Genomic DNA, 26,741 nt, shown 5'->3' with positions numbered 1-26,741 from the left:
TAGTATAATCTTTTATTTAAATGCAAGAATATTTTTTAAAAAACAGCAAATACTTGTGAGACATGGATTATTTATTTGTTTCCTAAAAGCATTATGACAGGTATTTACTGAACATGTGCAACCTACTTTTAGTTCACTGAGTATCAGATCTGTAGAATTCTGTCCTAAAATTAATAACATCAATAGAAATTTTAGCACCAATTCAGATGGAAGTAGTTTTGTTGCTTTCACAACTAATAATTCAAGGTCACAAATCCAAATCTTCTTATATTCATCTAAGTAAAAGGAAAAGAAAATATGGACCTAGGACAAAATAGTATCAAGGAGATATTGAAAACTTATGTTAAGTGTTCAGGGACTCAAATAGAGAAAGAAATTTATAGATGAAAATGAAACTGCTAAGACAATATGTAAGCTTACTGATTACCTATTATATGCTTCATTACTTAATTAATCTACTACTTGCCTAAACATACTTTCAGAATACATAGCATGCCATAATAAAAGTGATCAGGGTCTGTTTTGCTCAGTAAAACAGTATGTGAGAGGAAGTCAGCTAAGTCTTATCACAGCAAAGCTTGTCTCCTGCTGACATGAAAGAGAACTGCACAGCTAAAGCTCTTCAAAAGCTTTGAAGATGTACAGCATTGTAATCGTAGTCAGAGATAGTGAATTTGGGAGTGTGTCATCTGATGAGTCCCTTATAACTGAATTCCTTTATTCCACCTCTCTGTGTTACACTTTAACCTACTCAATGAGATCATGCCAGTGTCACACCACTCAAGCAGCAACATCTTTAACTATGACTCACTGACATCAATCATTCTTGTTTTTTTATCACACCAGAAAAAAACCCACCACTGCCTTTGTTCCCTATAAGAGACTTTTTACTTTTATGTTAATGTGATAAAAGAAAATACAGAAACAAACCAAAATTATTCAACATTTAAAAGAGTGTAAAAGAACTTCATGACATTCAATGGCATTGAAAAAGACACCTGTAGCATTCCCATCCTTAAAATATTCTTCTCTAACTTGGTCATATATAACTGACTCTGCAGTTACTTAGACGCAGTATGAACAAATTATGAGATGTAATATGAAAAAATGAATATGATCTATATTACATTTCTTAGTCTATGAGCAGGTGTGTGACTGAATATATTCCCTTTTTGAAGATGAGGCACATGTCAGTCAGCATTTTGCGTAACCTTCAGAATGGCACAGATGTGCACTCTGATATAAAAATTCTGCACTTGTAAATTTAATTAACTTGTTTTGAAACAAGAACAAATATTTAACTTCTAAATCTATACATTCAGACTGCACTTAGAGCCTTAGAGGTATATAAAATCCCAAGTAACCCAAATTAATCCAGAATGACAGTAGCTGTACAAATTTGCTAGACAGGTCAGATGATTAAAATCTTAAATATTATTTCTGCAGTTTCTAATACTTGAAACATTTTATATTTTTCACTGAGATTAAGCCTAATTTTGTGTCCCAACTTTAGGTTAGATATTGTCTTCTTCTATGAGCACCAACTGAATTAAACATTTGAATTTCACCATCCCTCCTAACAATTCAATCAGTTCAATCAAGACCTATTTTTGTCAGGCTAAATTTGTAAAACAACACTAAAATGAGGACATAATTCTCACTCTCTTTTTTATAAGTTAAACAGTAATGAATGATGCATTCAGTCTGAGCTATCAAATTCTAAACCAGATAATCTTGGTACTTGTTCCTTTAAAATTGTAATTTCATTTCACCAAAGAGCAAATAAATAAATAAGCATTGCTAGTTTTCATGGACCGTGATTTTTTTAAGAATAGAATATTTTGCAAAGAGATCCAAATGCATATTTTTGAGACCAGTTAAAACATTTCCACTCACATTGAAGACATTTTTAAAACTGAAAATTAAAATAACATTTATGCATTCTGTGGGAAAAAGAAAAATCAAAATCACTACATTTTGATGAGAAGTGACACAAACAATGCATCAATTCTCTAATCTCCACCAGTATAATTTTTAAAAGGTTAAGACTGTTATTTGAGTAGAAATTGTAAGTATCATTTAAATGTTACAGCTAGCTTCCCCCCATTTTCCATTTTACAGATTGGGTTTTTTATTATAATTTTCCTATTTCAAATGCTTTCCCATCAACCCACTTTTCTTCTTTAGGTTTAGAAAAAAAGCAAAAGAATAGGTATGAAAAAATTATTATGCCAGACAACAAGTATAAGAAGATGACACGAGAAACTTCTTTAAATGAGTGGCTTACTCTAATGGAATTTAAAATATTTAAGATCGTATGAAGAACAAAGTATGTGATAAAGTAAGAAAAATGGTACAATCAGAAAAACAGTCAGGTGGATGACAATAATAGAACCTAGCTGTTTGCATATCATTTAACTGGATCTACCTATTTAGTGATTGATTCCTAGGCACCATTCTTGACCACCTTTACCAGGATAATGGAGCAACATATTTAGATGACCTGATCAATTCTTAGTTCTGCTTACGCTTCTTAGTGTGGGACTGATAGAGGTCACTGAACAGCATTCTGATAGATGCTGAAAGGGAATACTAAGAAAATGTTTCTTTTGAGGCTTTTTTTGCTAAAATACTTATAAACACTGACTTACATGGTTATAGACTTTAAAGGAGCACCAGACATTAGAAAAAAAAAAGTTTTTATAGAAAGGAAAGTCAAAACGATGGTGAAGTAATTTTTGTTATTTACTTAAGACAACACAAACACTTAATAGGAGGTGAATGACAACTATACAAAAAACACAAGAAGATACTTACTTGATGACTAACCAAGACCTTAGAAATATGTTTTCCACCAAACAGTCTTGCAAGCCTCCACTGAAGATACCAGAAGCCTGATAATATAGCAGCTTTCACTGAAAGAGAAAAACAAAGTATTGAACATGGTCAGAAAATAATGTTTTTCTTTGCATGATACTTAAGCAAGCAGAAAACAGCATAAGCATTGGAGTGTCCTTTGCAGTAGAACATGTAGATGTTAAGATGTTTATCCTGGCAAATCTATAGAGTCTGTACTACAGTAATGAATGGATTTTTATTTTTATGCAGCTGTTCAAAATTGGAACTTATTGAAATAATTAAATGTACAGCAATGGTATTTTCAAGGTTTGTAAGTAGCTTGGGAGCAATGCATAAGTCCATATCTCATGCCAAATATAGGAAAATGAGCTAATTTGAGAACCTTTTGAGTTAAATCAAGTTAATTACTCTCTTAGAGAAATAAAGAAGCACTGATTCTGAAACTGTTCAGAAACCACTAAAAATACTCAAACAACAAAAATAGCCTAGTTCTGTTTTTGCACAAATTTAGAATCAAATCTGTTTTAGACAATATTTTTCTTCATTTATAGACATTACCAACCCTTTTCAAATATGCCTTTTATCAATATAATCTCATGAAACACTTTTCTTAGTTATTGTCACCTAACTAATCTCACAGTATATGATACTAATAAAAATTAATAAATCAACCAAGAAAAAGTTAAATAAAGATATATTAAATCACTAAGAAATTATTTTTGCATTATTTCTGTAAGCACCCCCTCAGAATATCCAGTGATATGTATGTAGATTCCTAGTTAATGTGAGTCCATAAACAGAGTCTAGGTATACAATATATAAACTGAAATAAACTTATCAATTTAATATTTCTTTTTTACTTGATAAACTTTAATTTCTATAGATCTATAGACACTCTTTCAGGCACTGAAAGAGTCTGCCTTGTATGGAAGACCAGTTAGTTTTAAAAAAGCATGTGAGACAAAGAATTACTCACTGAACTGTAAATTCTACCAGTAAAATGTATGAACATCCTTTACCAAGTAGCTTTGTTAGCTTTATTAAAATGCACTGCTTGTTTTAAAATACTCATGAATCATTTATAAGAAATAGGAAAACCACAGGCAAGCCTAACCCTCAGTTTCACATGCAGGTGTTTTGTTATGCCCCACAAAGATATCATTTTTCAAGTCAAGAAACCTTGCTACTGACAAACAAGTTCTCAAATATACCCTGAAGTCTGTGAACAAGTGCTTGGGTCAAAGTATCACCGGAAGCTGCAGAAATGGCTCCACAATAATATCATTTTTACTGCCCTTCATTTGCCTCCTTGTAATATAACTGTAAAGTATCAGAGATCTGTAGTCACCCCAGAGAAACTATGAATAGTAACAGCTAGAAAACCAATAGTACCTACATTCCACAGTGTAAGCCATTTATAAATAAGGTGTCATCTGTCTCAGAACAAGGCTCCTGATTCTTGGTTACAACTGAAATGTGTTATCAGTGACATGGCTTAATTGCACGTGGGCCTGTAATCCTTCCATACAACAGAAAAAGTATCAGTTTGGATGAGGTTTTCCTTTTAAAGTATTATAAGATTCACAGTCCTATCTGGGTTTTTTCCACACTCTTTTCTTCAGAATGTGTAAATTTCTTCATTGCTAAATTCTCTGCTTTCACCTTTGCTAACTTTTTCTGTCTTACTTCCACTGATCTCCCCCCTAATATTGCTTTTAATATTCCACTGGGATAATTGATCTCTGTCTAGGATTAATCTTACAGGAACTGTTATTGGTATCTTTATGAATTATAATTCTATTAAGAATGACAGATGAGTTGTTCTTCGTATGCTTGATCCTATGAGTATTAAGGCTCTGTTGAAACACTGAGATATGTAGAAGCAATTATATTATTATTAATAATATATTAAATTCATGTGATTGCCACTGTGATTTTAAGCAAATAATATATGAATAATATTATTATTAATATTGATATTAATATAATTATTGCCATACTAATCATCAATTGCTGTTGTCATTATTAATTGGCTTAGAGCTTGTTTCTGTTGGGGTTCCTCCCCCCTTGCCATGTCGTCCTGGAAGAGGGGCCCTGAGGGGGAGGCACGGGGTCTCCCTAGCCCCTGGTCAACCTCGTTCCCCATTGGTTGTTTTGTGTTCCCCTGCGTGGCCAAGGACCCTCGGGTACCATGATTGCGGCAGTTTCCTCAGCATCCTCAGCTATGCGGCTGGAGAAATAAACATCTCTGAAACATCTGTCAAGAATCAGTCCATATATTTCTTTTCCACGGGCCTCAATGTCTGATACACGTGTTGCAGTATCCCCACTGTAATAAATGGTAGGGAACTGCGAGCAAAGCGATCCCCGATCCCTAAGGACAGTGACTGATTTGTGAGTAAACTCTGGATTTCTCTTCTTGTTTCCGTTTTGCTGTTCCATCTCGAAACTATGGAGGAACTGTGGAAAGACTCTTGGCTCTCAGAGCCGCATATGGACACTTATCTTAAACTTGAAAATATTCTTGAACAATGATTTGTAAATTTTAGCTTAATTCAAGCTCAAAAAGAACTGAAACATTTCCTTTCATGGTTATTTAAGAACTTTTTCTACGTTTCTTGGGACTTGATTCTTACCAAAGACTTTTGGGACACTGTTTGGACACAGTTAATTTCTGAGTCAAAATATATGCTGATGGAAGACTATTTTCGTGAGTATTATTTAGTTACTGAGATTGTTGAACAATGTCAGCTGTGTCCTGGCAAAGGGAAGCCTGGCTCAGGGACCGTATGACCTCAGCCATGTGGACCGAGCGCTCTGCGAGCAGCAGCGAGGCAGTTCCTGTGCACGGGCAGAGCGACGCGAGCTGCAGTGTCGGCAGTGCAGTGAGGCACGGCGGGACTGGCGCGACCCAGCGATGCCCACCTGTCCCCGTGCAGTGCATGGTAGAGCGAGCCCTGTGAGAGGAGCAGCACGCAGGTGGCGGCCGGCGGCGATGGCTGCGGAGCGGAGCCGCACCCAGCTGAAACACACGCTGGAGCAGGGCGTGGGGGGGTCGTCGATCCGGGGCCCGGCCGAGACGTGGGTGCAGCACCAGGCAGCGACAGCGCAGCTGCGACCAGAGGAGGCAGTGGCACGTGGGGAACTGAGCGGTGTGGCCTGGCCCAGCCCACGCAGCCCTGAATGCGACCCTGGTAAGAGCGTGCAGACACGAGCAGCTCTGACGGCCCCAGCAGCCCTGGCAGTTCCAACATGGGAGCAAGCGAAAGCGAAAAAGAAAGCAAAAATGCAGCGCGACAGAAAACAGCAACCACTTGGAAAAGGGAAAAAATCATCGTAGCTAAGGTTTTAGGAATAGTAAAATGGTATAATGTTAAACAAAATTATGGTTTTATAACAAGATGTGACAACCAGGAAGACATATTTGTTCACAGAACTGCTATTAAAAAGAATAACCCTGAAAAATACCTCCCAAGCTTAGGAGATGGAGAAGTAGTAGAGTTCAAAATTGTGCAAGGTAGAAAAGGGTTACAAGCAGCAGAGGTCACTGGGCCTGATGGTGTTTTTGTGAAAGGCAGTATAGATGCTAAAAATCATGTTAGACAATATCTCCATTATAAACAGTCCTTACAGTCTCCCTTTCCTAAACCCACCTTTCCCTTTTACTCTATATCCTATTACCCCCAGTGTATTCCCAATCCATTTCTTCACCCACGGTTTCCCTCACAAAACCATGCTTTTTCCAATTGTTTCCCCAAAAATCCCTTTCCAATGCCAAGCCGGGGATGAAAAGGGGGAGGGAAGAAATTAACTATTTTTGTTTAGAGTTCCAACAGGTACATATAGAAGAAAACCTCTCCTGCCTCAGTTTCCCCACAAAGCATGCTCAGAGAGTCCTGTCTCCCTTCTGTCAACCTTAAGATGTTCCAGAGAATTTGTTTGGACATTTAAAGACTCAGGAGGATGGCTTGTTTTGTTTTGAAACTGTCCTTGTTATCTCATGTTTATCCAGTTGTTTTCAATGTTAAGTTTTAAATCTCTTTTTGTTAAAAATAAATGGGTGAAATGTTGGGGTTCCTCCCCCCTTGCCATGTGGTCCTGGGAGAGGGGCCCTGAGGGGGAGGCATGGGGTTTCCCTAGCCCCCGAGGTCAACCTCATTCCCCATTGGTTGTTTTGTGTTCCCCTGCGCGGGCAAGGACCCTCGAGTCCCGTGATTGAGCAGTTCCTCGGCATCCTCAGCCATGCGGCTGAGAAAATAAACATCTCTCTGAAAATATCTACCAAGAATCAGTCCATATATTTCTTTTCCATGGGCCTCGTTGTTTGATACACGTGTTGCAGTATCCCCACTGTAACATGTTTCCTCTAAGCTACAGGATTCACAGGGAGTGGAACACCATACATTCAGCGATTATGATGTATTTACTTATTTACTTCTATTAGTGTGTTTTCTTAAGATCCCAAATTTGTCCAAGAGTTTTTCTTAATCCTATACACTATTTTTGGGAATTCACGACCAATTCTTTCTTCTTGATGTGATATGCAATTAACTACCTGGTATTAGACTGGTAATTAGACTGATCTGAAAGAGTTCATTTTTTTTCTGGGTTTGGAAGTGTTCTGCTCAATAGCATATTAAATAAGCCTAATATGCACTATAAATACTGAAAAGTATCATAACAGAAAAAAAGCTCTTGGTACATTGGAAATCAGAGTTTTGGTTCAAAGGATAAATGCACATTAGTGGTCAGCCACCAACTTCTTTTAGACAGACAATCAGAGTCAGAACACGTTGTAGGTGAGACTGGCTAAATATAGGTGCCTAATGACATCCAAATGGGACAGTCAGATATAAAACTAGATTCTATAGTTGACCTTTTGAAGTGGTCTTCTGGCCATGAGTAAATATCATAAGACATCTAACATGACATTAAGGCAGCTAAATCCCACTCAGCTATGCTGTGATGTTTTCAAACCAGATTTGAGATGAGTCCTGAGTATGCCAAGAGCAGTGAAATGAAATCACTAGAAAAATATCTGTGCCTTTTAGAGGATGACTCTAGGAGGCAGAGTGTCACAGACTCTCTAGAGGAGATTAAAAAATGGCAGTGAAATACTCAAAGGGAAAAACATTCTGAGATCATAGAAGAAAAACCAAAACCCCAACAAAAACCTAAAAAAACCAACCCCAAAACCAATCAAAAACCAACTAAGGGACATTAACACAGCAAGTATGCTTTCCCAGACTAATGTCCCCTTGATTACTCAACTGAATAATATGCTGAGTCCTACTGCCAGCTCTCCACTCTGCCTGCCCAAACCTGGTGAAGAATGTAAATCTCCAGCTTTAGGGTGAGCTGTGCTTGACCTTTAGAGAGTATGGGATACAGTAGGACTATCTTAGATATTTCAGAGTTCAGTAGCATACACAAAACAACTGATGACCCAAGAGGATGTATGCAACTGTAGACTTTGTAGCTCCTCCCTCCTCATTTGCCATGAAGTGCTACATATTTGAAGATATTTTTTCTTCTAGAGTTCTTAATATTAAAGGGAATACTTATCTGGAGAAGACAGCTTAATTACAGAGAACTCATATTCCAGGATTATTTAACATTATTCTCAAAGTAACTGAGATTAATACTAAGGAACACACAATAGGTTTTTTTTGTTGTTCTCAAAACACCTACCAGACTTTCAAAGAAAACTTGCCTCAACTCTTACCTCTCACAAGCAAAGCAACTGTCATTGTTTTGCAAAATTCCTCATCAAACAACAGCATATGGTATATTCAAAAATTGCTAATAAACCAAGGTCATAAAAAAGTATGTAGCAAATTCCAATTGCACATTTCAGTCTGTAAAGCTTATTTAGCCTTAGTGAGTTTCACCTCTAACCACATGGCCCTGTAATGCAGTGCTGTCATTGCCATTAGTCAAATAACAAGCCATTACCACTTCACAGAGCCTGTGCAGTCTCCACCCCCAACATTTTTAAAGACCCCTTTTTTTGATGGGCTCAGCCATCTGCTGTCAACCAAGTGATTTGAGAAACACATTGGACTACATGACCTCCAAATTTCATTGATATTAATGCAAATAAAATGCACACATATACTAGACCACATACTGTCTCTTTGTCTGTATTTCCTTATTAGGGATAATAATAAAGCTGTAAATATATTCCTTTTCCTTTTTAAATGAAGTTTTATGGCTGAATTCTGAATTCCATGAAACTGGACGGGAAAATTGCCAGTAACTTTCATGTGGAGAACTTTTATCCTGTTTGTATTAGACAAAGCGCAAGTGGAAATCAGGACTCTTAAGTTTTGATCATGTAAGTTCACGTGATTACCACTGTGATTTTAAGGAAATGCTTCCATATTCACTAGAGCATAGACAGACATGCCTAAACTGAAGCATGTTGTGTACTTGAACTTTAGTAAAGCCTTTGAAATTATCTCCCACAGCATTCTCCCTCAAAACAAATCTGGGAGGAATGGCCAATACCCCAAGGTCCTGTGGAGCCCTTCAGAATGACCTTGACAAGTTGAAATATGGACAGAGAAGAACTGTCTGAAGTTCAACAAAAGCTAATGCAGGATCCTGCACCTGGGGAAGAATAATCCCATGGACCAGGACAGGCTGGGGGATGAACTGCTGCAGAGCAGCTCTGCGGAGAAGGACCTGATAGTCCTGATGGACAGCAAACTGTCCATGAACCACCAGTGTGTCCTTATGGCCAAGAAGGCCAGAGGTATGCTGGGGTGAATTAGGAATAGCATTGCCTGCAGGTCAAGGGAGTGGATCCTGCCCCTCTGCTCAGACCTGGTGAGGCCACATCTGGAATGCTGTGCCCTGTTCTGGGCTCCTCAATACCAGCCAGACATGGGGCTCCTGGAGCAGGTCCTGCAGGGGGCTGTGAAGATGATTAAGAGACTGGAACATGTCTGTTATGAGGAAAGGCTGAGGGTGTCGCGCCTGTTCAACCTCACAAAGAGAAAACTGAGAGTGGACCTCACACGTCTGTAAGTGTCTGAAGGAAGGGTGTCAAGAGGCCAGAGCTAGTGTCAGAGACTGAAATATAATTTATGAATTAAATATTTTCTTGAAGGACTTTTAAAACTGTATTACAAAAGCTGCAGAGAAGACTACTGCACCCTGGATGGGGCCCTGACTGAGGCCTGACACTGCTCACTGATGAATATAAGATAAAGTAACAACTCAGAGCTGGGGACATTCACTGAGCACAGGCTTAACACCTCCAAAGGTGGAGACCACAGCACCAGGGCTATCAGCTGCCAGGCTCACACAGACCCCCTCGCACCAAAGGGCGGGGGGAGGAGAGGCTTTGGGTATCTTGGAAAAGCCTGTGGTCAGAGGTGCCGTGACTGCCCATCCTCCACTGTGCAGAGGAGCCCAGCTGAGGGGTCCTCACCGGGGGAGGAAGCTTATCCACAGCAGAAGGGGGTGACATGGCCCATCACAGGGGCCCCTCTCAAAGGGGTCCCCGGACCCTGCACCAGAGATGATGCAACAGACCCTCAGTGTTGCAAGGGACAGTGTCAAGCTGGCCCCTGCAAGGGAGACATGTGGGCGTTCCCACCTGGCCCAAAGCGTATATTAATCCACAGGATTCTGTACTCTTTGGCGTGTGGTGGTGTGGCACGTGGCAGTGCGTGGCGGCATGTGGCATGTGGTGGCGTGGCCATGGTGGTGATGGGGGACCCTCGCCACCAGCAGACCTGATGGAGGGGAGCAACGAGACGTCATTGGGACCCTTGGATGGGTGATCTGCTTCCACCTAACCCCTGTCACCTCTCCCTGTTCCCCCGCCCCCCACGCACACTTCTTTTTCCATTTCTTTCTCTCTTTCTTTTCTCTTCCCTCTTCTTTGCCTCTTTTACTATTAAATAAAATACATCCATTTTTTGGCATCAACATTTAATCTCATTTGGTTTTAGTCTCATTTGGGAATATTTTGAACCTTCTAAGTTCTTTCCGGTTTACACACAGAGACTTAGCTAGCTTTGCTTTTCTGGGTTTAAACCGGATCGTTAACAGCTAGGGTCTGCTCAGTGGGGCAAAGCAATAGGACAAGAGGCAGAAACTGATGTACAGGAAGTTCCACTGGAATAAGAAGAAAAGCTTCTTTATTGTACAGATGACTGCACACAGGAGCAGATTGCACAGAGAGGTTCTGGTGTCTCCCTCACTGGAGATCCTCAAGAACTGTCTGGGCACAATCCCGTGCAATGTGCTCTAGGATCACACTGCTTGAGCAGGAAGGTTGTATCCCATGGCACACTGTGGTCCCTTCCAGCCTGTCCCATTCTGTGATTCTATGAAACTGGCTACTTGTGGCTTGGCCAGGTGCACTCATCACTGCGCAAAAAGCTGGCTGGATGTCTGGGAGGAGAGAGAGGTGGTGAATGGAGTTACATCCAGCTGGTGCTTGATCACAGGTGATGTTCCCCACGGCTCTGTACTCAGACCGGTTTAATATCTTTATTGATGCTCTGAACAAGGAGATTGAGTGCACCCTCAGTTTGCAGATGACACCAAGTCGGGCAGAAGTGTTGATCTGCTCAAGGGTAGGAAGGCTTTGCAGATGGATCTGGAGAAAATTGCCTCAAGTTGTACCAGGGGAGGTTTAGGTTAGATATTAGGAAAAATTTATTCACTGAAAGGTTGGTCAGGGCAAGCCCTTGCAGGAACAGGCTGCCCAGGAAGCAGTGGAATCACCATTCCTGGAAGTGTTCAAAAGATGTGTGTATGTGGCACTTGGGGAGATGGTTTAATGGTGAACAAAGTAGTGCCAGGTTAATAATATGACTCAATGATTTTAGGGGTCTTTTCCAGCCTTAATAACTCTACGATTCTGTGTAGATGCCTGACTCAAAAGAGGATGTTAGCATGCTCAGCATTAGATCTGGGGTGAACTTGGATTCAGCAGCAGATGATTCAGAAGTTTTATGTTTAAATATAAGTTCATATTAGGAGATTTGATACAAAGCAGAAGTGTCACCTTCTGACATCACAAAACATTTCAAATGCTTCTGGTTTCAATTCTGTATTATGTGAAACTATGAAAAAGTCAGTACAGACAGAAAAGACAAGTTATTGACAGCTACATTTAATTCTTTGCTAAGGCTTTTGTTTCTACTGTCTCAGAAGTGAGTCATCTATTAAGTCAACATTAGAACTCAGATCTCATTTATATAGGCCTTTCTTTCTTTCAGAGTTGAAATCTGAACAGGCCAGTATAAGCTGCTCTATCTGCAGGGTATAAGAAGGAATTCTCAGTAACTCTCTAGCATTAACTTTTCTTACAAAGCATCTACTGACATCTTACAAATCCTCAGTGTTAAAGACTTACTAAAGCAAAAACTCTAATGGATTTCTACATGCATTACCTTTAAATCTCCTTCAAGATAATTCTTTTATGTGGGCAATACAGTCTGCTTGACATCTTAAATAGTGAAGAAATGGTGCAGAGCATTTGACAACTTGACGATCAGAATAGGTCAAAACAGTAGTGCTCAGAAAACTTGCTGGAATATCTGGATATGTTGTTACTGTTGTTTTGTTTGTTTTTATTGTTGTTTTTAGAAGACTTATAAGAGAAAGGAGACTGAGTGACAGAAAAAAGCAGCCCTTAAAATGGAGGAAATGGCAAAAGTTAGAACAGACTTTGTGAATGTCTACAATACATACATTCTCTTTTGGTGGAAACCTGATGAATATTATTTAGGAATTGAACCTGAGATTACATACCAGATATGATTATAATAACTTTATCATAGTGTTATTTAAGATAAGAATCTGAGAACTGAGGAGAAGAAAGGAAGAAATTATCCTAGAGACGTTGGAAAAAAAAGAGATTCCAACACAGGTCAAGAATACTGTAAAAGAACATCCCTTACAATCATTTACAGAGACTCAGAAGGGAGATGTTGACAGATTCACAGCAGTTCCCAAAAAAGTAGGTCCTGTTTAAAAGGTAGCAATTGGACAATCTGCACAGTAAATCCAGAGAGCAGAAGGGCACCTTATCTACTAGGAATGTGTAAAGATATTAAAAAAAAGTCTAGGACCATTAAATAATCCTATAAATTGTAAGTGTATTAAGCAAGCAAAAAAGGTGCTTTAAACTGGAATATAAACACAGTCAAATAATACAACCAACAACAGTATATTAATATTTTGTAACACTGTGATAACATAACTACAAAATAGGCAAGTATTTTACATAAGTGACTAATGTGTCTAGAGAGTAAGTGATATGAGGAGTGAGGGAGGGAGCTGGGGTTGTTTAGCCTGGAAAAATGGAGGTTCAGGGGGGACCTAATTGCTCTCTTGAAAGGTGGGTGTCAGCTTCTTCTCCCACACAACTAGAGACAGGAAGAGAGGACACAGATTCAAGTTGCACCAGGAGCGGAGGTCCAGCTTAGAAATCAGGAGGAATTTCTTCATGGAAAGGGTTGTTAAGCATTGGAATGAACTGCCCAGAGAGGTGGTGGAGTCACCACCCTGGGAGTGTTAAAGAAATGATTGGACATGGCGCTTAGTGTTTTGGTCTAGTTGACAAGGTGCTGATCAGTCAAAGGTTGGATTTGATGATCTTGGCAGCCTTTTCCAACCTTAATGATTTTGTGATTCTGTGCACCTCTGAAATCAAAGATCAATATGCTTACCTAAAGAAGAAGCTAAAAAAATAGAAGTGAACTTTGGTGAAATTCTAGTACTTTCTATAAACATGAGGCACACAGTATAATAAAGAAGCAAAATATCATCTACAGGAGAATATCTAAAATTCATCAAAAAATCAGAAAGCAATCACAAAAAGAGGACTTTTCCAGATGCAAATTCCATCAAAGATTGAAACAGGTGTAAGTAGTAAGAACATTAAATCAACAAATACAGATACAAATTTTGCCAGAATCTGAAATGATATGAATATAAAATTTTAATCACTAGAAGAAGAAAGGAAGTTTAACAAGCTTAATGGGAAAAGATGCTGGTCTAGAACTGGATTAACTGCCAGCAGTGAAGAGCAAATTGCTAGTACTAAAAGAGGGATTTAGGCCACTGGTACACTTAGGGAAACTATTGAAGTGAATCTCTAAGAAAAAAGATATTGTCAAGAGAAAAAGCAGATAATGTCGAGATGTTTATGCCAGCAACTTAGACAATATAATATAGATGCTTTAAATATTAGTGCAAGACACACACTCAGGGGAAGAAAAAGAGGAAAGAGAAAAACAAGAATAGCAATTAAAAAACATGGTGAAATGGTAATGTTACTACAGCGTAGTTATTGAATAATAAGAAAAGGAAAACCAAATATAAATAATTACTATAAAATAAGAAGAGATCATGTGGAAATATTGATTAGGAAATTCGGAACAGTTCATATGGACAGAAGAATCAAGTTAATCAAAGCAACTTCAGAAGGAAAAAGAGGCGGTTTTACTGGTCGCTGAATTCTTGAAACCCTCCCTGGGACACTTTTTCTTTGGATGACTGAGTATTCTCCCCAAGTCTTCCTCCTGCATTGTGTAGGAAGTGGTGCAGCCCCACACCAATGCAGCCACGCACTCTGGAGGCTGAGACAGCTGCAAAAGGTCATCTTGCCAAAGCAAGTAGGGCCCAAGCATCAGGCCCAGCACTAGTAAGCTCACTAGGATAGCTTTAGACTTGATTTTTTAGTTTTAATGGGTACACTAAAAATCAACACAGTTACCCGAAATTTTCCCAGTAAATTAACACTAACCTTTCCCAGGAAATGGAATTTCTTGAAATACATCACAAAGTTCCTTTGATGCCTTTCTGTGCTGGGTCCTAAAGTCCTAGTCACAGTCTTAGATTGTTGCTCCAGCCCCTCTGTAATTTGCCGGCAAAGAGAGGGGCAAAGCAAGATGTGTTCCAACTCAAGACTGTGATTTTCAAGGTCTTTAGGGTCCCTTCGTGGTCGCCAGCAACTGATGCCTTTTTCTGGTCTTAAAATCAAGAGTCATACATGGTTAGAAGGGGAAAAGGGATTTTACCTTGGTATTTATTTTAAGGATCCTTAGGTGTACACGTCCAGGTCATATGCATCGAGATGCACCCTGCAAAATGCTCGCCCCAAAAGATCTGGTATAACATTATAGGTTTTACTAATTAGCATATCTATCAAAGATTCCCCAATGAGAGGCTCAAGTGAGCCCCCCTCCCCAAGGAACCTTCCCCTGGATGGTTCTATCTTGGTTTACAGAATGTGTTCTGGAGAGGACCTTGGGGTCTGGGGCACACTGATCCCTAGCTACGAAGCTTCTAAGATGTTTAGTCTCTTAGCTTGACAAACAAGTCTAAGAATGTAAGCAAAAGGCACTAGGAACACAGAAGTTGCAAAAAGGTACAACAGGGGTATAAAAGAAAAGGCAAAAATCTTCATGGCATCACCTTCATCTCAGAAAACCCCAGCTAAAATTTTATTTACCTGTAAGTCACTGAATCAATAGGAAAATTTTTATAAATGGCTTTGAAGAGAACACTAAGGAAGACTTGATTATAGAAAATAATTCCACAACTGCCTTGACAGTTTGAAGGGACTAACATTGTGAGGGACACTGTAAAGAACATAGTCTCAGTCTCTAAGTCCACCATTCTTACATCTCATCAACACATACAAATATGTCAAAAGTGGGTGTCAATAGGATGGTTCCAGACTTTTTCAGTGGTCCCCAGTGACAGGACAAGGAGTAATGACCATAAACTAAAACACAAAAAGTTCCCCCTAAACTTGAGGAGGAACTTCTTTACACTGAGGGTGGCAGAGTACTGCCAGATTGCCCAGAGAGGTTGTGGAGTCTCCCTCTCTCGAGATATTCCAAACCCACCAGGACGTGTTCCTGTGTCACCTGCTCAAAGTGACCCTGCCTTAGCAGAGGGTTTGGACTAGATGATCTCCAGAGGTGCCTTCCAACTCTAATGATTCCGTGTTTCTGTGATCTCAAGCAACAATTAAGTACCTGTGGAGAGAGATGCTAAATGAACTAAAGCTTAACTGCATAACATATTTGAAAAAAATCTTATCTCTGGCATCAGAAACCACAGGTCTAATGTAAGCACTTTCAAAAACAGCAATAAATTTTGCAGCTGAAATACAAGTAAAAAAATTCAGGGAAAAAACTTGAGCCCCATCAATAATGGCAGCAGAGTACCAATTAAAAGCCATCTATGTGTTCCTGAAACTAGATTGCACCTGGTCTGTTTGAATGCAATTAATGAAGCAGACTGCTATAAGTAAGAGGAACTAGCAGGAACTTTGCAAGATGAAATGAATACTAAAATTATCAAGGTTCTCCTTTTCCCATTCCAGAATTCTGAAAGAAATACTTCACTAATAAAACAAAAGTAGATTCTGTTTTTTTTATCCTGATAGCTTCCTTTGATAAGGCAATTAATTTTTTAAGTGGAAAAAATACAGTTCATCTCACCTATCTAGATTTTGGTAGTGTGATAAAATGGTATTAGAAGTTTCTCCTTAAATGGAAGAATATATGTACTAGTGGAAGAATTTTAAAATCAGTAAGAAACTGGTAAATGGAGAATAATGGGTTAGCAGTGAAAATTAAGGTTAGAGAAAAATTCCTACTACACTACCTCAAGGACTTCTATTGGGACTTGTATTTTTCATTAACCCAGTCTCAAAAATCAGGACTTTTTTAATGAAATGCAGTTTCAATGATAAGTGCAAGCAACATATTTAAGAGTTACTGTAAGAGAACTGGAATATCATACCTGGAGAATTATATGACCAGGAAAATATATTAGTCTTCTTTCTACGACAGACTTTCAATTTTCTTTCATTGTTTTATCTTCAGTTTTATATTCTTGCATCAGAACAAATAAAAAACCTGAAGAACTGCCTTACAACTCCTCTGCAAATCCTATCTCCATTTCTGGCATATATCCCCAAGAGTTTACTTGCATTTCATACTATCTATATGCCAGAACCATTCTTGGTTTTGTCCAGGTATGAAATGTCTCGAGAATTATGACACTTAATCCACAAAACTACACAGACTACAGAGGTACCTAGATTGGTAACATGACAGGTATGTTTTCTTGGGGATACGTGTCAACAATTGTTTCTCCATTTTGCATGCCCTCGCAACCCTAAACAAACTTGATAAAAGCTCTTCAAAAGGGATACTATACAAGCATTACATCACTGTTCTATTCAAAACCTTCTGCTACTGCAGGTTTAAATTACTTGGGGAAACCAAACATTTGGTCAATTATGATGCTTTTATTTTAATATGGCAATGAAATGTTCCTGCTAAAATTGTTAGTTATGAGTAATGGCAAAGCTGGCTCTGATTAATTTTCATTACTATATTATTTAGCTGTATGCTACAAAAAATTGTACTTAATTTTATATCTAAAATCAATATTCACCTCAACTAGAAAGGAACAGCAATAAACACCTGCAGCGCTTGCTCAAGGACAAAAGAGACAAAAGTTGAATGCGGTGAATATTTGCCCGTCAAACTTATGTCATTTAAAATGTTTCAGATGCAAATTCGTATCAGAAAGCAGAATCAATATATCTTCTAGCAAACACATTCTCTGAACAACTACAGCAGAGCCTTCTTAAAAATCTTAGTTGATCTGGACTTTATAGTTTTTGGTCACAATCTCTCACACTGTAATATAAAGACTTTTAGTAGCTGACAAATGTTCATGACATAAGTTACAAAATATATTTATGCATGTTTTACATCACCTGAATCTATGTATTTCCATGTACATGGAAATATTCAGGTTTTAGAAAATACCAAGAATTGTGTCCTGAAAGATCATAGATCTAGATTCCTTATTAAACAAACAACAAACAATAAAACAACAACAAAACCAAACATCCACCCCCTAGTTCTGAACAATACACTAATTATAATTATTTTGTCATTTAATATGAAGCCTAGCAAAAATTTTCCCTATGAAAAGCTCTTAAGAGAAAAAGAAAGGAATCTTAGGAATTGGACTGTATACAGAAGAAAAGGAATAGCTAAAAATGTGATGAGGCTTGGTGTTATTCATAAAGCAAAGCACTGTTCTCAAGAACATTTTTCATTATATAGCTAAACTGTTTTGTGCTAGACTGACTAAATAGTGTGACACCAGCTTATTTACAGAAGAGAGTCAAGAGATTGATTTTCTCTTTGCCCCTATCTCTGTTTTTCCTCCTTTCTTGGTGTTATGATCACTGTATATTTCTATGCAAAAAAGAATCGAAATTGTTTTGATATAGTTACCAGAAAATTCTGCTTTGTACAAGTGCCCAGGAGCAGCAGCTGTTTTCAGTAGGCAGGTGGATAAACTGCAACCCAGTTTTTGCCAGTAGTAAATTGTAGTAATGAGAGTCTGAGTGAACACTCCTTGCTCATATAATGCTGACTTTAATAGTAATGCCAGCAGGCCATAAGAAATTAGGCAAGTAATATGAGTGGACATGAGTCCCTTGAGAATAAATTACTTATATAATTCACCCATATAGTGAAGCTGAAGTGACTAAACTGCTGAAGACTGTGGAAGACTAGAGGTTCCTTTCTATTGGAAAGAGTATGACCTTTCCTTTGTTTTACCATGGAAGGACAATAGTTTAGTGCCTGTGAATTGAAAAACACAAACTGGCTGCCCTCCATATTTTAACATAAAATAGTGTTTGCTGACTAAGCAATTATCAATCATTCTAAAAGAAAAAATATCTTTAAAATAAAATTACCATTATATATCCTTGCTCAGTGTCAAGAAAATGTTGTTTGCTCTACAATATGGCTTCATGAACACAAAAATATGGCTTCATTTTCAGTTACCCAGTTGCAAACATTTGCTTTATAGTTCTTACAAGTTCTTGTAGCACCAAAAAGAATTGTCATGAATTCATTAAAACACTAGATAGAACAACTCATTAGAATGGCATACGGAAGAAAACCCAACAAAACCAAAACATGAAGAAGTGCTAATACAGTCAATGGCTCATATGAAGAAAGGAAAAACTTCATTTTGGCACTATGGGTTGAAAATGGATTTCTGCAGTAAGGTCTCCTTTCTTTCAGTTCAATGAGATTCTTAACACTGATTTCAATGCTACAATCATGTCAAAAGAGAATGTTGTACTTTCAGGGATCACATTGTTTGGTATGTAATATATTTTTCTATACTACAGAGGTAAAAAAACCCCAACAAACCAATACTTTTCCACATTGTTGTTATTACACTATTAAATGCTGTTAATGAGAAGGTTTATTGATCTTTAATTAGGCTGCCATAAAATATTAATAACTGGGAAAAAAAAAAAAAAGTCCTGTAACCTTTGGTAAGCTAACCTTCAGACAAAAGAGTATTTGCAATACTGCTTTTGTTAGTAAGTGCAGCTGAAAGATTACAGTCCTGTAAAAGAAGGAAAAAGGAGAAGGGCTCATTTCTTAAATGAGAATCCATATACTGTTCAGGTCACATGATGCAAACCTGATTAGGTAAATCAAAACTAGTACTGATTAGATATAAAGACTCAGTAAACTAAAATGACACTAAATATTAACTACTCATAGAGTAAAAAGCAACCTGAGTAACTCTACACTGAACTTCCATAAAATGTAAAGAGAAGAAACCTCACTACTATTTTCCACATTATCTCCTCCCTGGTGTCCTGGAGAAGGGTCTGGTTACCTTGTTTTTCATAAAACAAAGCTGTTGGTAAGGAGAAGGGAAAGCAGGTCAAGCCCAGACTCCCTTCTCTGCTTTTGAAGGCTCAGGTTTAGAAGGAAACAAACCCAGGGTTTTTCTTTTGTTAGCTTGTGCTATCTTTATAAGAATATATGATAAAACAGTGCATGCTTTTAAGAGAGAAACCGTTTATATTAAAATCAATAATGTATAGCTAACTAAATTTTTACAAATTATCATTTAATAACACTATTTCATTTAAACTGCACTGAAAGTAATGAGACATCATGCTTTTCCTCATTTGTTACCATGCTGGCTATGACAATTATCTTAAGGAGTTTCAGGTCAGTTGTAGTTATAACTGTATTTTTTAAAGTTTTATGTTAACTTGAAACTTCCTTTTTAAATTATATATTTCTTTGTCTATTTGGTAAGATTTCGATGACTACTCATTATCTTACTTTGCAAATGATCAATTCACTGCTACATTCACAGAAAACAGCCCCTTTGTGTAGCAAGCAGTCAAATATATCAGCACAGAGTATTATAAGCAAAAGAATTTAAAAACTAAACTGTAGCTATGAAAATTATTAGAAAATGGGATAAGAAGATTGTCCCACAGTACTGATACTTTCCTCACGTTAGAAACTCAAGCTGTCTTCAGTGGGAACTACCATCGTTGAATTGCATGTACAATTAGACAAATTAAATTCAAACGTGGCATCAATTTTAATACTATTTATTTTAAAATATTTCAGAAAACATCCGTTGCATTTTCACAGAGAAAAATGCTAACGCATATCTACAACTGCAGAGCGATCTGGAGGATCATGCTCGTGCTGTAACCATGCACATCTACTGCCTGATCTTTCCTTATATAGAGCTGCAGCTGCTTCACAGCTGCTGAGGCAGCAGCTTCATCAGCACACACAAGGTCCCCAGAGGTCTTCACCTGGTTTCATCTGTGCAGCATGTCTTCTTTTAAAGCCTAGGGAGAATGCTGCAGGCATCAAATTCTGTGTCACCCACAGTGCTCCTTTCAGACTGTCTTAGCTTCTACTTTCCACTACAGACATCAGAATGGAAAATCTCTTGGGCCTTTCTGGCATGAAGCTGTAGAGAAGCCAACTGATTGCTGGTGCCGTAAGCTGTGGCTCGCAAGGCTTGCAACCGGCTAGCAATCCTCCTGAAATTGCACTGTTTATTCTCTTCCGTGCATCAACATGAACTTTAAAATATGGGGCATTTTGAATGCTTCTGCCTCTATAACAACTTTATCAAATGTATTAAGTCTGTGTTCCTAGTTCCAAAACAGAAAAGGAAAAAGAAAGCAAAAGCAGTTTATTGACCTACATACACAGGGTTTTATATACAATAGGTTTTAATGTACATGGTGGCTGCATTTCCTACATATTATATCACACCAGGAAACACTTCAGTGTCTTCAGTTTATTCACTGCATAGCTTTTATTTGCCCAAGGAGACTATTTTTTATAAATGGTGCTCCCGATAACCATTGCTAATGGGAAGTTCAGGTCTGGTACAGGAGGCCAAGTGAATAGAAGTTGCATTGGAAACCTTCCCAAGTGCCAGGATGCTCACATGGAAGCCATCACTTCTCAGTGTTAACCACTTCATTTTCATTCAGTTAAACAAACAAAGTGGATGCATGTACTGCATTTAATATAATTTTTTCCCTTGAGTGAATATAAAGAAGCCACTTACAAAATAATTCTCATTCTTTACAAAGGAAATACTGCATCAGCTAAAGTCTTTATGATGACTGATTTCTTTCCAATATGTGAAACTCTCATCCACCATCCAGCACCCTTTAGACTTCTCTTCCTCCTCAAAAACACCTTTGTCGTTCTTGCCTGGGATTCTTCATACAGTGCAGCTGAAAATCCATACTGTAGTTCTATAAAACTCTTCAGAGAGGAACCTATATATTTACCATCTGTGGTCTCTACAAGTGTTGTACCAATGTGACAGCAAAGTCTAAGTTTAGATGAAGTGTCTGTTTCTAAACTGGATAGTAAAAGGTCTATGTCCAAACTCTGCAAATTCTTATTATGTAAGGGGCTATGAAGGCATTGCCTGTTCACTTCTCTTTCAAGTAACCATCATGTAACCTTACAGTAAGATACTCAACACCAATACAAGTGTTTGGATTAAAAACATCTCTGGAATAAAATTATTAAACTTTTAATTAGACATGAAAATCATAATCAGCTCCTGAATTATTATTTATTACTATACATTATTTAGTGGTTTAAAAAATTACATCATTATATTTTCCTTCTGCTAAAGTAACACCTTTATGTGACAGTTTTGGGATCCTTTGGTATGAAAGGTACTACCTAGAGATCTGTAGTATCGGGAAAATAATTTGTTGCAATGCATTTTATCACAAGTATTTGATCAGTTTAAACTGATGTTAGCCAGTGTGACTGCATTTCTTTTTCCTGTCTCAATATGGATTTTAGAGTGCTGCCTATGGTTCTCTACCATTTAAGCTGAAGTAGCGGAATTATGTGTGATACACATGATAAATCAGACACAAAATTTGCTCTAAAATTGATAAGGCAATGTTTTCTCTAATCTGCCTTTTAAGTGAAGGGGAAAACTGTCATCTTAACTCCCATAACTTAATCCCAATTGAGTTCATTCAGTAGTAATGTGAATGAGTAGATTGACTCACAAAACAGAGAAGAAAGGAAGAAATCATCAGGAGAGATTAAAGAATAGGAATGTCTCATGGTATCATCACTGGATTAAATGCAGACTTGAATAATGGCATCACAACAACAGTTTAGAATTGAATATACAATGGAAAATTTCAAAAGTTCAGAATGAGCAAGTTTATCCTGTGTTTTCCCCTGAAAATGTAAGAATGGAAGATGAGTTGAATTGCCAGGTCGATTTCCTGATTTAACACCATAAAACCTGACTTGATTTAAAAATTTAATAAAAGGAAAAATTTACAAGCCTTTAAAATTTTTAAAGTTTAGGTAAAGTACTAGTGCAGAAAGGAGAATACTAAACCCTGGAAGAGATTAAAAGACACAATTAGTGTTTACAAATACTAATTTTAATTATAAGTTGGATATGGACAGAAGAAAAAATAAAGAAGACTGCATTTAGTTCATGAAATAAAACCAAAAAGTCTGGAGTAAAAATAACTGTAGAAGTCTGTTGATAACATAATTTGAAGTTAAGCATATCAAAGAGTGCACTATATTGATATTAAATCATCACAAAAAAGTTTAAAAACTTGAATCTTGAGTACTGAAGTCCTAGTTGTTATAAAATCTTGTATGACACTGAAATTTGATAATATACTGACAACCACGGAGTGTTTAGCATCATCAGCCAACAATGTAAAGTAAAACATTTCAAGCACTTACTGGAGTAATTTTGGCAACACAAAAATCCTGTGGAATCTCTTTGACCTGACAGATCGTTAATGAGTTATTACTAAAAAAACCAAACCAAACCAAGCAAAAAACCCAACCCAAACCTAAACCCTACACAAAAGCAGCACATAAATGTCAGGGAAGAACACAGGACAACTTGCCAAATCAAATAAACTTACTTTCCTATTAAACTTGATACTTACAGAAGACTGATTCTACTTACATTAGACAAAATGCAGAGCTTATTCTTTCACAGCATCACAGAATTAACAAGGTTGGAAATGACCTTTGAGATCATCAAGTCCAACCTATGAACTAACACCACATTGTCAGCCAGACCATGGCACTGAGTAGCCCATCCAGTCTTTTCTTAAACATCTCCAGGGACGGTGACTCCACCATCTCCCTGCACAGCCCATTCCAATGCCCTATCACCCTTTCTGTGAAGAACAAACACACACAACAGAGCCCAGCTAATTTTGGATCGCCTTACACAATGAGATGTTTTCCATATGCAGAAGCAAGAAAACCAGAAATACTCCTGCAATTACAGATTATGTGTTGTACAGATCTCTCAAAAGAGACTACATTTCACAGTGATCCCTAGTGCTCCCAAATCTGAATATATTCCCCATCAACAAAACCCAATACCACAGTTATCAGCAATTCATCTTTGTAATCTGTGACTTGTCAGCTACAACTAACTTGTCATGAAATCTATAATAATGATAATGAGAAACTATTTTAGGAAAAAAACTGAAGATATATCCAGTGGACAGCTATTCTCTTAGGGCAATATCAAATGAAACAAATCTCAGAGATGTATCCAAGACTCCATTCACTGAGTTTGCAAAACCGAAAAGCAATTGTGTCATTAAATTTATTAACAGCTGAACTGAAAACCAGTTGTACCTCCCGTACCCAGCCTCTCCATTTACCTGTATACTATCAGAAGCATGCTATAAGGTTCTTCAGAAGAAACCTAAAAGCACCTGGTTTTACAAAAAAACAAAAAATAAAATCTGTGACAGATTAAGAGTGTGAAGAGTCTCCTTCTTTTTTGCTGCAGCCTGCTTTCCTGGTCTGCCTTTGAGCCAAGGAGACCTGTTGGGAATGCCTTGTGCCTGCCCGAAAGACTATTTCCTTAACTGCTCTTGGCATTGAGATGAGCTAAAGAGTTCCTAATCTGAAGTGTCAAGTTTGAAATATTGCAGGGAATTTTCATTGCAAAGACCTTAATTATGTTTCTTCTTGGAATAATTAATTAATCTAAATTACTATATTTTTTCCAATTTATTTTCTTTTATTCTGTATCATGTAGAAAAACCTGACATAGTAATTCTTGCAGAGATTTGAAATAAGATATAAGGTACAAGAAAGGCACATTTAATTGCAGGTGTAGTGAACATAAAAATTTGAACCATCAGATTATATGTAGAGACTGAAAAGAAATATCATGTAAATCTCTGGATAAATAAGGAGCACCAAATAGAGTAGAAAATAACTGACAGTTTATGAAAGCAGTTGGAGCACTAAAATAAATAAGGTAATAAAATTATTGGGAGGACAAGTTAGCTTAGAGACAATTCTCTCTTGCTGTGAACCATTTACAAGAAAGTTAAAACTAGGCAAGGTGAAGTAAAAGGCAGAACAAGATCAATTTAATTTCATTTCCACAAAGTGAAACAACATTTCAAATTGTCATAAACCACTTGTTGTTAATTGCCATTATTGATCACTTTAGTTGTGTGGCTGTGTTCCAGATAGTCTCTGCTACTCAGCTATGCTGTAACATGAGACATGGTTTGATTCATGCATTCTTAAATTGAAACTGAACCCCACATTTTCAATGTCTATGTACTATACCTAGCCCACAGTTAAGGTCTTCTTAGTCCAGCTATTTAGTTTCTCTTCACCCATTCTGAAAAAATGTTGCCATCTCTATTTAGAATAACCCAGCACTGAAAATAAAAAAAAACACATTAGGTTCTCCCTTTCTCAGGGACATTCTGAACCACCCTGAAGATTGATGCCTCCAGCAAAACAAGCTGACAAGTCAGTAATGACATTCATTTAAGAATGTCTTTCTTCATGGAAAGTCGTTTTGAATTTTTTGAATTATTTCACTTATTAATAAACAGTGATGGAACTGGAAGGTCGTAATACTTTTTTTCTACTTGATTTAGAGAAGCAAAATAGACTCGGAGATGTCAGAAGTGCTGCACACTTTCGGGGTCTTTCTGAATACATTAATTGAAAACTAAGGCAAAGCCTAAGATTCAAGATTTTTAAGAGAAAATTCCCACAAAGGAGAACTTACTGAGTTGAAATTTAGATATCCATTCAAAGCTAAAACCTCCAAGAAGCATCTGGTAAAGCAAACAGAACATACAGGATTCTTATGATTGAAGTAAAATTCACATCAAGTATGTTATCATTATACAGAAAATGCTTGTGCAAACAGAGTACATAGCAGTGCCAGTTATGAAGGCATTTAAATACGTGCTGAGATGCTGACAGAAATCCTTTCTTGAATTGCAGACAAAAAGCAGAGCAAAACCTATAAAAAGAAGCAATGACACATGAGTAAAGGAACAGTTTTCCTAGGTGAGGTGTGCATCCAATGTTAACCTACTGCGGTTACGAAGAAAATGCATTGCATTTAGATCCAAACCTTCAAAACAAGAAAATGTCACTTGAGCTAGCACTCAAGACAATGCAAATGACTGAATATGATTTTCCAATGCAAAAGTTAAAAATAAGTGTAATTTTCAGTGCTAAGACTGAAAAAACAAAGAAAACAGAAAAAAAAATTCATATATTTCACTAAAAATGTTGAGAATTAGGCTACTTTCCAACTCTAGGATTCCAGAGTATCTGAGGAGCAAAATACAAATTTTGTGCTGAGGACTCATAACCATTTTTAACAGTGAAAAAAATATATTTCCTTTTCAAATATTTGTATAATATTTGTTTCATATTTCTCCAAAGTGCAAGAAAACATGCACCTGTCACACAAATTTAAGTGCATAAAACACTTTTATTTTGGGGTGGGTTGACTTCATGGCAAAGCCGGGTAAGTTTTGGTATAACTTTCCAGAGTAATTAAAAACATTATTAACCCTATGTCATAGGTTAGCAAGCATAGTCCCGGAAGAGATGTCCTTGCTGAGGAGTGCTTCCAGTTTCCTCTGGGACCTGGTAGAACCTATCAGCTGGCCAGTTTGAATATGGACAATTCTCTAAGCCACTTAAAGTTGTGACCACCTCTGTGATCCACATTTAAGAATAGGCAAACTCCCCCTCCAAGCTCTCTCTCGTTTCCAGTGCTGGGACAGGTGGCTGCGGGGCCCGAGCAGGGGTCAGAGGGCCCAGTCCCTGCTTGGGCCAGGCCGGGCCGGGCCACGGCCATCCTGGAGTCGATGGACCTGTTCCAGCCGTGGAACCCCCGCCACTGCCCTGCTGTGGGCAGCCGGAGCGGCTCGGCTCTCCACTGCGATAAGGAAAATTCAACATTCCAGCTGCAAAGCTGCAAGGCCGAGGTGAGATTAACCCTTTTATTGCTGTGAAGAGCTGAAAACCTGAGGGAAGAGAGAGAGAGGAGATGCTTAAAGCTGAAATTCTGTTGTGAAGCTATGATATATCAGAGTATCCCGTTGTAATTTCATGAAGATATGGGGGGTGGAGTGTTCAACTCGTGAGCAAAAGCACCTGCGCTGAGATAGGCAGATGCTGACGCAGCTGTAA

The 26,741-nt window shown here is 37.8% G+C and overlaps 1 protein-coding gene across 4 annotated transcripts in view; it reads right to left on the bottom strand.

The window, feature by feature from the left end:
- CDH18 (cadherin 18) overlaps positions 1-26,741 on the bottom strand; it is a 524,400-nt gene that overhangs the window by 405,637 nt on the left and 92,022 nt on the right. For all 4 annotated transcript variants that reach the window (XM_032117631.1, XM_032117579.1, XM_032117622.1 and 1 more), the window contains one exon: positions 2,818-2,915. The gene's annotated coding sequence lies outside the window, so the exon portion shown is untranslated. The remainder of the gene's footprint in view (positions 1-2,817; positions 2,916-26,741) is intronic.

This window comes from Corvus moneduloides, chromosome 1 (assembly GCF_009650955.1).
Source record: "Corvus moneduloides isolate bCorMon1 chromosome 1, bCorMon1.pri, whole genome shotgun sequence".
NCBI classification, from domain to species: domain Eukaryota; kingdom Metazoa; phylum Chordata; class Aves; order Passeriformes; family Corvidae; genus Corvus; species Corvus moneduloides.
This window is presented reverse-complemented; position numbering and strand designations above follow the sequence as displayed.